At 40.3% G+C, this 13,904-nt stretch overlaps 1 protein-coding gene across 1 annotated transcript in view; it reads right to left on the bottom strand.

The window, feature by feature from the left end:
* LOC138168710 (multiple epidermal growth factor-like domains protein 11) overlaps positions 1-13,904 on the bottom strand; it is a 226,879-nt gene that overhangs the window by 212,359 nt on the left and 616 nt on the right. The window lies entirely within an intron of this gene.

The raw sequence follows: 13,904 nt of genomic DNA, 5'->3' as shown, positions 1-13,904 counted from the left end.
GTTTAAATGAAAGGCATTCTGGGAAGGGACTAGAACCTCAAACTACAAGAGCAAGATTAATTGAAGCGGCCATAGGAGTGACAAAATGCCAAAGTGTTTGGTTGAGAATGTATTTTAGGACCTCAGACTCCCTTTCCTTATTAATATTCATAGGTTCTGTCATGATTTCATTTTCATATGTAGATTATTGCCTTCTCCTTTGCAAAATAAAAAGTTTAGTTGATTTGGAGCTGGGATTGTGTTTGTTTGCTTGTGTATTTTTTTAACCTGGGTTAGGAAAACCAATCAAATACAGGAAAGGCATTATAAGAAGAAGACAGGAGACTATTTTAAGAGTCTTTTTCCTCTAATGAAAAGAGGTGCCACTATAGTTAGCAAGAACTACTAGATACAGGTCTTCCCACCCTGTATACAGGAATCCATTTTCGAATCATAAGTTTCCCTAAAAAGAGATTTCCCTGAGTTCAAAGCCAGGGTCAGCCCCTCACTGCCTGGGATGACTGAGCTCCAGTCACTTAGCCTCTACAAATCCCTGTTTACTCATATATAAAATGGAAGGGGCATTGGAGGGTTTGGACTGGGAAACCTCAGAAGTCTCTTTTCACTGTAAGTGTATGATTCTATGATCTATGATCATAGTCTCCCCATCATTACCCTAGAACTTGTAGCCAGATTGAGTTCAGTTGAATTCAACAAAAATTTAATAAGTGCTTATGAGGTTCAAGGCACTGGGCTTATAAAGATGAAGTAAGCCAAGTCTCTGTCTTTTAAGGAGCTTACTACTTCATGTTGTAGATAAGATATTTACCCAAGTAACTATAAAACAAGATGAGGGTTTCAACATACAGACTCCTGCATTGCTCATTCTCTTCCTTTGTTGTTATCATACCTGAAAGCAAAAGGATTTCAAATAGTTTCTGTTGACAAATTATTCCTCTCTCAAAGCACTCAATTGGGGGGGGGGGGTGGAGAGCCAGGAAGATGTGCTTTTCTGAAGATGTGCTATGCACAGATCCCCTCTACAAAACTTTATCCTTTCCCACTACTGGCATAGTTATCAAATCAAAAAGCATCTATGGATGACCTGTATGTTCTCAGATTTGTGCAAACTCTCACCAAGATACAAAGAAATATGACAGTATCTGCCCTGGAAGAGTTTATGATGCCACTAGGATGATGAGATTAATGTGTATGAAACAAAAGAAAACAGCGTAAGATAATATATCACTACACCATTATAATGATATATTATATATGTTATATATCATTAATAATGATAATATATCATTATAAACGCTAAGGTACAGATAAGGCCAGAAGTTTAGAAGAGAAAAAATGAAGGTTAGTGTAGTCAGAGAAGGCTTCATGGAATGAGTGAAGTTGGAGATGGACCTTGAACAATGGGAAGATTTGGAAAAATGAAAGAGAAGGGAAGGGGCCATCAGGTAAAAGAAGAGCATTCCTAACAGTGGAAGGAAGAGAAATGGAGTATTTATGACCCAATAAGGAGAATGGACAGCATGGTATAGGTTGGTATCTAAGTCAGGAACACCTAAGTTCAGGTACTGGTTCAGATATACACTACGTCTGCAATCATGGGCAAATCACCTTAACCTCTCAATGCTCCAACACCGAAAGCTGGAAAACTTGACTAGATGGCAGGCTTCATTGGTAAAGAGAGGAGGAGGTAAAGGAGGGGGAAGAGAAGAAGATAGAGGAAGGGGGGGGGAGGAATTGTATCTAATTAGTACTTCTATTAAACTGTAGGCTCTGTGAGGGCAAGACTGTTTCTTATTTATCTCTGTATTCCACTCCAGTGTTTAACTCAGTTCATGAAGGTTTGTTGAATGAATTTTACAGACTAGGCAGCTGAGGCCTCATAGGTGATAAAGTTGGATAAGCAGAGTAAGGATCAAATCACAGACATCCTTGGAAAACAAAGAAAGGAGTTTAGAAAATCCAGGTCAGGAAGTTTTCAGTGGAAGCCTAAGTTATCAATAGTTGTCTGTGGGGAAAAATGCTCAGATCACAAATTTAAAATGCTCAAATCACACAAAACAATTTTAGAGAAATACACATTAAAGCAACTCTCAGGTAACACCTTACCCTCATCAGATTGGCAAAACTGACAAAAAAGGAGAATGACAGATGCTGAAGAGACTATGGGAAAATAGGTACGTTAATGTACTCTTGGTGGAGCGGTGAACTGGTCTAGCCATTCTAGAAAGCAATTTGGAACCATGCTCCCCAAAACTTACTGAACTTCATATCCTTTTCCTGGTGATAGCACTACTAGGCTCATACTTCCAAAGAGGACAAAAAAAGAAGAAAAGGATTCATATGTTCAAAAATATTGGCAGAAGCTCCTTTACGGTGTTTAAGAACTAGAAACCAAAGTAGTACCCATCAACTGAGGAATGGCTGAACAAAGTATAGTATGTGAATGCAATGGAATACCATTCCGCTATAAGAAATGATGAAGGGGATGATTTCAGAGGAACATGGGAAGACTTGCATGAACTGAAGCAGAGTGAAGTGAATAGACCCAGGAGAACAATATATAGATTAACAACAACATTGTGAAGATAAACAATTCAAATGCCTGATCAACAGTAGCCAATCACAATTCTAGTCATGATTCTGAGAATATGCTACCTACCTTCTGATGATCTTCTCTGTCAGGACACAGATTGAGATGGAGGAATTTACTCTGTTTGCTTATACATATTTGTTACAAGGATTTTGTTTTTCTTTCTTTTTGTGGTGGGGGGGATGGCAAGTGGGAGGGAGAGAAAATTGATTTTTGTACATTGAAAAAAATTTAATTTATTTTTTAAAAACAATTTGTTCCTGACAATCTGGAACTATGCCCAAAGGGCTATAAGTAATTTCATATCCTTTGACCCAGCAATATCACTTCTAGGGTTGTATCACAAAGAGATCATAGAAGCGGGAAGAAGCCCCATATGTACAAAAATATTTATAGCATCTCTTTTTGTGGTGGCAAAGAATTGGAAATTAAGGGGATGCCCATCAATTGGGGAACAGCTAAACAAGTTATGGTATATGAATGTAATGGAATACTATTGTGCCATAAGAAACGAAGAGCAGATGGACTTCATTTTTACCTGGAGAGGCTTACATGAACTGATGCTGAGTGAGAAGGGCAGAACCAGGAAAAAATTGTACACAATTATAGACAAAAAAACGTGTGTGTGACAACCATCTTTGATAGACTGGACTCTTCTCAGAAATGCAGGGCTATAAGTAAACTCCAAAAAACTCATGATGGAGAGAAATGTCTACATTCAGAGAAAGAATAGAGTTTGAATGCAGATTGAAGCAAATTACCTGTTCTCTTTCTTTTTCTTGTTTGGTTGTATTTCCTTTTTCCCATTGTTCATTCCATTCGATACAATCCTTCTTTATAACCTGACCAATGTCTAATGTGAAAGTATCTGCAGATCCTATACCAGGATGTATGCCGCCATGGGCCGGGGGGGGGGGGGGGGGGGGAAGGCAGGGAGGGGGGAAGAAGGCAGGGAGGGGAAGAAAATTTGAAACTCAAAGAAAAGGGGAACTGAATCTTGTAAACTGAAAGTAAATGAACAAATTAAATAAAGACAAAAAAAAAAAACATTCTGATAAAGCCACAGCTTTATTCCAACTCAGGAAAAACTTTCTTTACTACAACAGTTCCACAAAGAACTAGAAATTAAATGGGTGCCCATTAACTGGGAAATGATTGAACAAAGTATGAATGATGGAACAGACATTTCCAAAGAAACCTGGGAAGATTTACACGAACTGATACAGAGTGATCAGATCCTGAATAGAGGACCAATATTTTAAAATGCTACCTTCCTCCTGTAAGAGATGACACATTAAATATGCAGAATGAGACATACGTTTTTGGACATGGACAATAGGGGTATTTATTTTACTTGACTTTTACTTGTTACAGGAATTCTTTTTTCTTTTTTTTCCAGTAGGATAGAGAGAGAAAATAAATGCTTATTAGTTGGAAAAATAATAATTTTTAAAAGGATAGTCATAGTCGAGGACTAAGGGTAGATTAAAAAACATTTTAAGAATAGGAACAGAGAATCTCCATAACCATATTAGTATTACCAGAGCAGAGGGTACCCAGAGGACTAGCAACCTAAATGACAGGATGGGATTATAAAATGCTAAATAGAAAGTTGTGTCCAAAAGTAGTGAGAAATAGAGTGAGAAAGGCAGGTTAGGCCTAGATTACAGAAGGTTTCTGAATGTTAAATTATGTAGATTAAACCCTTTCCTGTAAATAACATGGAGCTGGAGCCAAAGAAGTAGTTTAAGCCAGAAAGTGACATAAAATCAGTGTATGACCCAGATTAATCTGCTAACATTCTGAGGCTTGTTGCAATTAGTACGATGTAATCTGTAGAAAGGAACATTTGGAGAACCTCACCATCAATAGAAAACCCTTCTGGAGCCCCAGACATACACATGAAAAAGTATTCTCAGGGAAATCTACAATAATGTATAGGAAACTGACATAACCAATCACTGTAGAAAACCACAGTGGATGAAAAATGCATACTGGTCAAACTATGATATGGTAATCCATCAAATTATATCGCTAACAAATCAGACCCAAAATTGAACAGAAGAATTGAGTAGAGCTAGATCTGAGGAAACCTCACAGCACTTACAATGATTTCAAATTGTCTGCTACTGTAGTATCACTACTATCTCAGTGGGGAGGAACAGATGTGGACCCCTCCCCCCAAAAAAAAATCATCCCAGAGTTGTGATATGGCATCAGTTCATGAAATACAATGACATAGCAAGGCTTAAACATTAACAAACTGTTATATGTAAATGCAATATAATTTTTATTGTACAATAAGAAATGACAAATGAAGGATTCAGAGAAACTTTGGAAGACTTGTATGAACTGATACAGAGCAAAATAAGCAGAGGCAGGAGAATAATTTACACAATGACCACAATAATTTAAAAGAAAACACCACTGAAAAACATCAGAATTCTAATAAATGCAGTCACTAATCATGGTTGAAGAGGGCTCATAGTGAAGCATGTCTTCTTCCTCTCAGCAAGAAAGTGGCAGACAACATGTACAAAATGAGGTATACACTGCCAGAGATGTCCAAAGCATTAGTCTGTTTTAACTGGCTTTTTAACTGGTTCTATTGGTTGGGGGGGGGGGGCGGTTGGGCAGTAAGCAGGAAGAAATCATCAGGAAATGATAGTGATGTTAAAAGAAAAAAAGACCTTGAAAGAATATTGATTCTATTTTTAGAATAAATTTTATTGATGGTTTTTGTTTTTACTTCACAGTCATTTCTGCCCCCTGACACACACACACACACACACACAACACACAGTAACTGAACTCTCCCTTGTAATAAAAAAAAACATTTCAGCAAAAACAAATGTATATTACAATGAATTCAACATCCTGCCCTTATAGTCTCTGCCTCTCTGTTAAGAAGAAAGAGGTATCAGCAATACAATGATCCAAGACAATCTCAAAGGACTAATGATGAAGCTTTCTATCCACATTCAGAGAAAGAAATGATATTGACTGAACACAGACTGAAGCATGCTATTTTTCCTTTCATTTTTTTCCTTTTGAGTCTTCCTATAAAAAATTACTAATATGGAAATGTTTTACATAATTGCACATGTCCAATATCTTATTACTTTCCCACCAAGGGGGGGGGGGGGAGGAAGAGAGAGAATTTGGGAATCAAAACTTTAAATAAAAATGTTTAAAAATTGGGGGAAAAAGAAGAAAGAGGTATGTTTCATTATCTGTAAAACACTGATTTAGGGGAGAAAAAAATAAACATTGCAAACAGCCCAAAGTGAATGGTAAAACACAGTCGCATTAAGCAGAATGTCTATAGTGTGTTTCCAACGATAAATTTTGCACCAAAAGTCGTAAAAAGCTACAATTGAGACTGTATGACTAGAGAAGGTACGCCAGTCATGAGATGAAAGTGAGTGATCATTGCAGCAGGGCACTGACACCTCCAAGAGACAAAAGAAGGACTTCCATCCCCTTAGGCAAATCTTCTTTGGAGGATTTAGTAAGAAATCTGGACAAGCATTATACTGGATAAATCACAGATATTTGAAAATATCAATACTATCCGGTAGCAATGTGCAGGATAAATTGGAGGGGGAGAGACAGGAGACAGGCAAACTAATTCAAAAGCAATTGCAACGGTCCAGCTGTGAGGCACTGGGGTAGAAACTGGGATGGTAGCAATGGAAATAGACCAGCATGCTAAAGGCATTATGAAAGAAAGACCAATAGAACTTCGCAAATTAATTAGATTGGGGTGAAGGGGGAGGAAGGAGGGAAGAGAAAGAAGGCTTGAGCACAGGTGACTAGGAGACAAATAATACCATCTTCTCCGGCTCATTTCACAGATAAGGAAACTGAGGCAAACAGGGTTAAGTGACTTATAAATGTGAAATGAAAAGAGATAACTAATTTGGGGTGATCACAGCACATCCAAATAGAAACATTGACTAGACAATCTGAGATGTGGATAGATAGAAAGAGATCTAGATAAAAATATAGAGTTAGGAATCATGAAAATCCCCAAATTGTTTGAAGCCAGTGAACCTGACCCTTTCTTTCTAGGGAGTTTGGGATGAGAGAAACAGCTGTTCTAGCCCTTCCCCAGAAACTTACTCTGTGGTACTTGTGCCTACATTCACAATCATTAGACAATTTTGACTGACATCAATCAACATAATAATGTACACAAACACATAAAAGGCATGTCCAATCCACACCTAATAAACCCATTTTACACATGAGCAAATTAAAGCAAGGAAAAGGAGGCTGCTACATGGTCCAATGCATAAAATATTGAACTTGGACTCATAAAGACCTAAATTCAAATCTGGCCTCAGACACTTACTAGCTGTGTGACTCTGGGCAAGTTACTTAACCCTGTCTGCCTTAGTTTCCTCATCTATAAAATGAGCTGGAGAAGGAAATGACAAGCCACTCCAGTATCTTTGCCAAGAAAACCCCAAATGGGGCCATAAAGAAAACCCCAAATGTGGCCAGATATGACCGAACAACAGCAACTGGCCAGAATCATGTCATTAGCAAATCAAAATCTGAACATCAAAATTATAGAATCATAGCTCTAAACCTGAAAGGATGCTTGGAGGTCATACAGACCAACCCTCTCATTTTACAAAACCCAGAGAAGTTAAAGAGCATGTCCAGTGTCACACAAGTGGTGAGGTCACAAACAGGGTTTGAACTCAGGTCATATAATGCCAAAGTCAGGGCTCTTTCCACGTTACCACACTGAGTCTCAGTTCCCTTTACTGACTAAGACCAACAGATATGAGTCACTGAAGCCAAACTCAAGTTCCATATTCTCTATTAAGGAAGGCATGATGATGGAATGGAAAAAGTGCTAAATCTAGAGAGTATCTGAGTTTGAATCCTGGCACTGTCCCTTTAACTACCTTGGTGACCTTGGGCAGGTCAGCAACCATCGTTTCCTCATCTGTAAAAAAGAGCAGGTTGGACTAGGGGACCTCTAAGGCCCCTTCCAAGTCTAAATATACGATCCAAGTATTCCCCAACTACACCAGCCCTCAATCATCTTTCATCTAAAAGCCTTCAGCATTTGCTGTACCCTGCAATTATGCAGTTAACCACATACTAAAACTATTCTCTAATTGCTTCATATATCTCAGTCATATTTCCATAACAGAATGACAAACTCTTTGAGGGTAAAGACTATGTTTTCTAATAGTCATATCAACTAACCAACAAAAGAAGTCTATTAATTAAGCCTTTATTCCACATTTAGCCATCAAGCTGGGGAACATAATAATCAAAGATTAAGTAAGTCCCTGTCCTCAAGGGCCCTGCAATCTTTCTCCCACAACACCCAACACTGTGATTCATAGGTTCTACCACTGTAAGACATGTTAGAGATCACATAGTCTAATCTCTTCATTTTACAGATGAGGACACTGAGACCCAGAGAAATAAAGTGACTCATCTAAAATCACACATTAGCAAATAAACTTCAAATCCAAGTTATTTTCCAATATACCCTGTTGCCTGGCTTCTGACTCTAGGTTCATAGAAAGAACTTAAATATTTGTTGATTGACCCTCTATTTGGCTTTGTTGGCTCCGATACCTTTTCTGGCACAGAGCAGGCCTGCACAACCTGTGGCCTTCTACATTTTCACCGACCACAGAAAATACTTTGGCATGCTGCAGGTTGTACAGGCCTGGCATAGTATATGAGTTCCTGGAGGCCACGGACTGTTTCATTTTTGTCCCCATTGGCTAGCACGATGCATATGGCAGGCACCTAACAAATGCTTATTAAGTGACTGCTGCCTCTCCTCTTGCTTCTCCTCAAGCTCTCAAGTTGACCATGAGGTGAAGGTCTTTTCTTCTTTAGGTTACTTAACTATGTTTCACTCAAATATTTTAAGGTCAGACTGAAAATCAACTTCCTGCTCCAGGAACAGATCTATGTTGAATGCGCATAATTACTGCAGCAGGCTTTATTTGCTATAAAAACATGGATTTTTTTTTTTGCTTCTTCTTAACTGTAAAATAATCAATAAATAGAATCCAAATGAAAAATGCCAACATTTAGGAGAACAACTCTTTTATGGTTTTCTTCCTTTTGGGTCTAATTAACACTTCAGGGATAAACTGTGTTGTTAAATTTTACTAAACTAAGTCAGTTGAGATACAAACTCTAGTTTTCTCCGGTTAGAGGTGAGATGACATTTCGAAACATGTTTAAATCCTTAAAAACCCCAAAATTGAAATTGTTAACAAAACAAAATTAAACGAATAGCATGGACTTGATCCAATTACAATGCATTCATTTCTGCATAATTTTTCCTTGCTTCTCTAAGGAGAGCTGTCACATAGAAACCATCAAATAAAGCATAGACTACCCCATGAGCAGAAGCAGCTACCTCTCTGGCTCTGTTTCTTCCTCTAATGAAAAAGACATGCCTTTTGGACAATGACCACCCAGCCCATGAAAGCTTCATGAATCACTTTCAGAGTAGATGACACCTTTTCAATTATAATATTGCTATAATAAACCCCCACTGAGCCATAGGGCATGAAACCTACATCCAACAAATGGTACCTATTTATTCCCTAATTATGTTGCAACATATTCTCTTCCTCTGTTGATGAAGATAAAATATTCCTTTAATTCTATGGTCTCCTAGGGTGAGGGGGACTGAGTCTCCTCTCTAAATTATAATTGTAATTCTAGACTCTGCTAACGAAGAGCTGAGTGCTCTCAAGAAAGACAGTCACCTTCTCTGTGCCTTCAAGACTTTCATCTATCAGACAGGAAAGAGAAATGGTTGGATTAATTTGAATCAGAACCAGGGGACCCCTGGAGGTGCCTCTCTTTGCTTGCTATTCAATTTTTTGAATTGTGTGATGTCTTGAACTCAGTTTACCCACCTGTAAATTCCCATGAGAGGTAGTTCAGGTAGTGAATAGAAAGGTGGACTGGAATTCAGAAAAGACTTGCTTTCAGGTTGGTCTTCTTAACACAAACTGATTGGATGACCCCGGGCAATTCTTTTATTTGATTGATGACCCAAGAAACTTTCTAAGATGAACATCATCTACCTTGATGAAGTGTGTTTCATCATTACAAGTTCCTTACACCAATGAAATCTCAGGTCTGGTCTGAAAAATAATGAGGCTACGGTCTTCAAAAATGCAGCTGTGAGAGCCAGGTACTACCCAGCACCTTTCTTTAGGCATATAATATTATATTATTATTACTTTTACCACAGTAATTATTACTGGTACCACAGCTCCCTTCCTACTCTGCCAGAGGTACTGCTTGCCAAATAGTTTGAGAGTCCCTGGTGGAAGGTCATAAATACAACTTTCTCTTCCTTATCCATAGCAACAAGAAGACTGGATCATTTAAACCTACAGATACTCCCCAAACTTCATCTCAGCCAACAGCTTTTAGCATCAAGTTTTTCCTCAAAATTAGGCATAAAGATATTGGAATTACCAGTGGTATCTTTGTTTAGGGGTAAAAGCATTGGACTCAGATTGGAAACCTTCCTCTCACACTTACTAGTGTGATTGTGGACAAATTACTTAACCTCTCTGAGCCTCTACTTCTCTAAAATCGAGATAATAACGCTGGGAGAACCTATCTCAGAAAGTTGCCCTGAGGATCAAGTGAAATAATAAGGTATATAAAATACTTTGCAAGACTTAAAAAGCTGGGGCAGCCAGGTGGCTCAGCGAGTAAAAGCACCGGCTCCAGTATCGGGATGACCTGGATCAAATCTGGGCTCAGATACTCAGCACCACACCCAGAAATAACTGGCCATGTAACCTTGAGCAAGTTACTTAACCCCGATTGCTTAAAAAAAAAGACTTAAATAGCTATAGAAATGTCAGCAACAATTATACCCAAGAGGGACAGCTTGGGACCATGGAAAGTGCATGATGGTTCTGGAGTCAGGTGACCTGGCTCCAAATCCTACCCTTGATTCTTACTATATGTGTGACTTTGATTAGGTCCCTTAAACCTCCTTTTAAATGTCATCATCTATAACATGGCTAGGTTGAACCAGGTAGCCTCTGCAAATGCTTCCAGTTCCAGATCTATGATCCATCTCACATGTAGGTGTCTGAGCATCTGTGACAGTACCCTGCATATAGGAGGTACTCCATAAATGTTTGCTGTTGAAGAAAAACAAGGAAGTGATCAACAGGTTGCAAAGCAAAAAACAGTACACACGAAATCAATAGCACCTAATCAATAAAATCCAGTGTGCATACTATTTGCCCACCCTACCTGAGAATCTAGCCAAGGACTGTTTGATGGTAAGCTAGGAGCACAAGTCTCAGACCAAGTCCTATTTTAAGTGGTTCTAGTTTCTCCCAAGGACCTTGCTCTCTCCTAACAGTCCCATATTAAGGTCTTCTTGTCCCTTAAGATACACATCTTGACCTTTCCCACCTCTATATATTTACTCATGTAATTAACAGTACCTGGAATATTCTCAAATTTCTGCACATTGAACTACTCTTTCTCCTTCAAAGCTTAGCTCAAGGCCCCATATCTTCCAGCAAGCCTTTCTCCATCCCCTCCCCGGAAGTCCTATACCACTTAAGGGTAATACTTAACTATAACATAAAGCAGTCCTTATCCTTTCTACTAATTCATAAGATTTAGAGCTGAAAATTCCTAAAAGGCAAGGACTGGGTGATACGTATCTCTATTATGCTAGCCTATCACTGGTATTTCAAAGGAGCTGAATCAGTATTTGTTTAGGTCAAGAATGATTCTTGAACCACCAAAATAGTTTACATTTCTATAGTACTTCAGAGTTCATGAATCCCTTCACCAGCAACAAGCCAGTGAGGGCAGCATCACCTTATGATTCCCATTTCTTGTTGTTGTTCAGTCTTTTCAGTCATACCTAACTCTCCATGACCCCATTTTGGGGTTTTCTTAGCAAAGATATTGTAATGGTTTACACCATTTCCTTCTCTAGTTCATTTTACAGATGAGAAAACTGCAGGCAAACAAAGTTAAGTGACTTGCTCAGGGTCACAAAGCTAGTGTCTGAGGCCAGATTTAAATTCAGGAAGATGAGTCTTCCTGATTGTAGACCCAGCACTCTATTGATACACTGTGCCACCTAGCTGCCCCATGATTCCCATTACTAATGAGTAAAAGGAGTCTCAGACAGGTTCTGACTCAGCCAAGGATACAGAGATAATAAGTGGCAGAACCGGGATTCAAACTTAAGGTCTTTCATTCCAAATCTATATTCCATTCTCTGGATTCCCAGTATGTCAAAGAAATAGTGTTGCTTGAACTCCCTAACTCATCTTCATCTAATCAAGTGTAGTTCTAGCATCATACAGACCCAGCCTTCCAAAGGTCCTCACTGGAGTCAAAAGTTAACTAACACAACTCCATTTCCATTTAAAATTTTAAATTTATATCCATTTAAGACTCACTGGTTTGTTTGGGGTTTTTTTTTTTTTTTTGCTTTTTTTTAACATAATGTTTACATAACGTTGACTATATCCGGACTGCATTCCCCAGAATATTTGTTGGTTAACATGTGTGACAAAATTCAGTGCCTTGAGGATCTCCTCATCGGTTCTTGGGGAGTATGGTTGAGTGACCTCTCCACAAAGCTCTCAGCTGTTATCCCCATTAACCTGAGTTTGAGTAGATTGTGAAGACCTAAATGAAACTCACCTGCCTCCTATTCACTGAAACCTCCTCCAGAACAAAGAAAACTCGAGTTCAAACTCTTCTATAATAAAGTCAGACGTGAGCTCCCAAGAAGACCTGGGCTTCTTAGCCCCTTCCCCTCCACAGGATTCATTCATTACCCAAAGGAAAACAGTTTTTGAGCCTTTTCCCCAAATAATCCCACCCAACCGGCAAGCCGACTCGCAGCCCACCTTTCTGCCCACCCACCCTCCAGTAACCTCTGCTTCTCCTTCCCAGAGGTCACTGATTCCTTCTCGGAGAGAATGGCCTCTGAGTCTTGGTCGCTGGCTTTCTAGTTTCAGGTGTTCTCCCCGCCCCCGCCCCCGCCCGCAATCACTAAGACTCAAAACAAACCCAGTTCACCCAACCCAAGAGACTACTGTTCTCTCTTCTCACCCCTGGGACGGATGCCGGCGCTTAACCACTTAGTGATTCTAGTCTTTCAAAAATGAAACATGAAAGGAGGTGGGGGAAGGCATTTGGGTCCCAGGAGAGATTTCTAGAGGGTTACGGAGAACGTCTCCGGACAGTGAGCCATGGAGCTGAGATGCCCTGTTAAGCGAAAGAAGCCAGGGCAACCCGAGGCTGCGGAAGAGCCCACAGAGCTTGCCAGCTCTTTTCTCTCAGAGACACAGAGATGCCTGAGTCTCAAACACAGACCCGCGTTTGTCCCCATTAGAAGCATTCTGGGTTCAAAATCATTATTATTTCAATACTTCAACTATCCGTGGTCTTTTCTGTATCGGGAGCTCCCTTCCCCCAGCAAAAGATCGCAACCTCTCTGTGCCTTAGTAGGATGTCTTCACGAGTTGCTATGGTCAAAAGAAAAAAATTTTTTAAATCACCCAGTGCCTCACCTTCTGGGTTATTTTTGCAAAATAAATAAACAAATCACATTTGGAAAGCCGGCTTCTTTTTGCAACACTTAGGTCATTTTTACCCCCTTCTCTAAGCAACACCCCCATTACAGAGGGGAAAAGTTAGGAACTCAGGGTCCACTCTCCGGGTCCAGAGACAGAGATTCTCAACCCAGCCCCAGAAAGCCATTTTCTCTGGGGATAGATGATGCCAACGCCTCAGTTCCCCCTCCGAGTTATTGCTCCGAGCAAATCCGTTCAACTCTGGGTTCCCGTTCAGAAAGGTTTTAGGAATTGGGGTGTGGGTCAAGGCAGAAGAGAAGGAAAGTCTGTAGAAAGGAGACGGGGTGGGGGAAGGAGTATTTTTCCTCTTCCCCCCTGCAGAAATAAAGCCATGAAAAGGACCCACGGGATCAGAAATGGCTAAGGTGCTCCCACCCCAGGAGAAGTGGCTCCCGACACCGCCTGCGGACCCGCGTCAGCTGCGCGCCCAGCTTCCGCAGGCGCCCCAGCCTCCGTGCTGCCCACGGGGGACCACGGGGCCGCTGTGCTGCCAGGGTTCTCTCCCTCTGCTCCTTTCCCCCACGTGGAGGGAAACCTCAACCACCCGCACGCGGCTGCAGGGATGCCCCGAGTCTAGGCGCGTTCTCTGCCCCCACAGCCGTGCTCCCTGCCTTGTTGATTCTCCTCGGCACCCCCGGACCCCAGCCGGACCCCCAGGCTCCTCC

This window comes from Petaurus breviceps, unplaced genomic scaffold, assembly GCF_028583685.1.
Source record: "Petaurus breviceps papuanus isolate PSGF00001 unplaced genomic scaffold, PetGlider_PUasm1.0 37, whole genome shotgun sequence".
Taxonomy (NCBI): Eukaryota; Metazoa; Chordata; class Mammalia; order Diprotodontia; family Petauridae; genus Petaurus; species Petaurus breviceps.
Note: the sequence above shows the minus strand (reverse complement) of the source record. Positions and strands in the feature narration are given on the sequence as shown.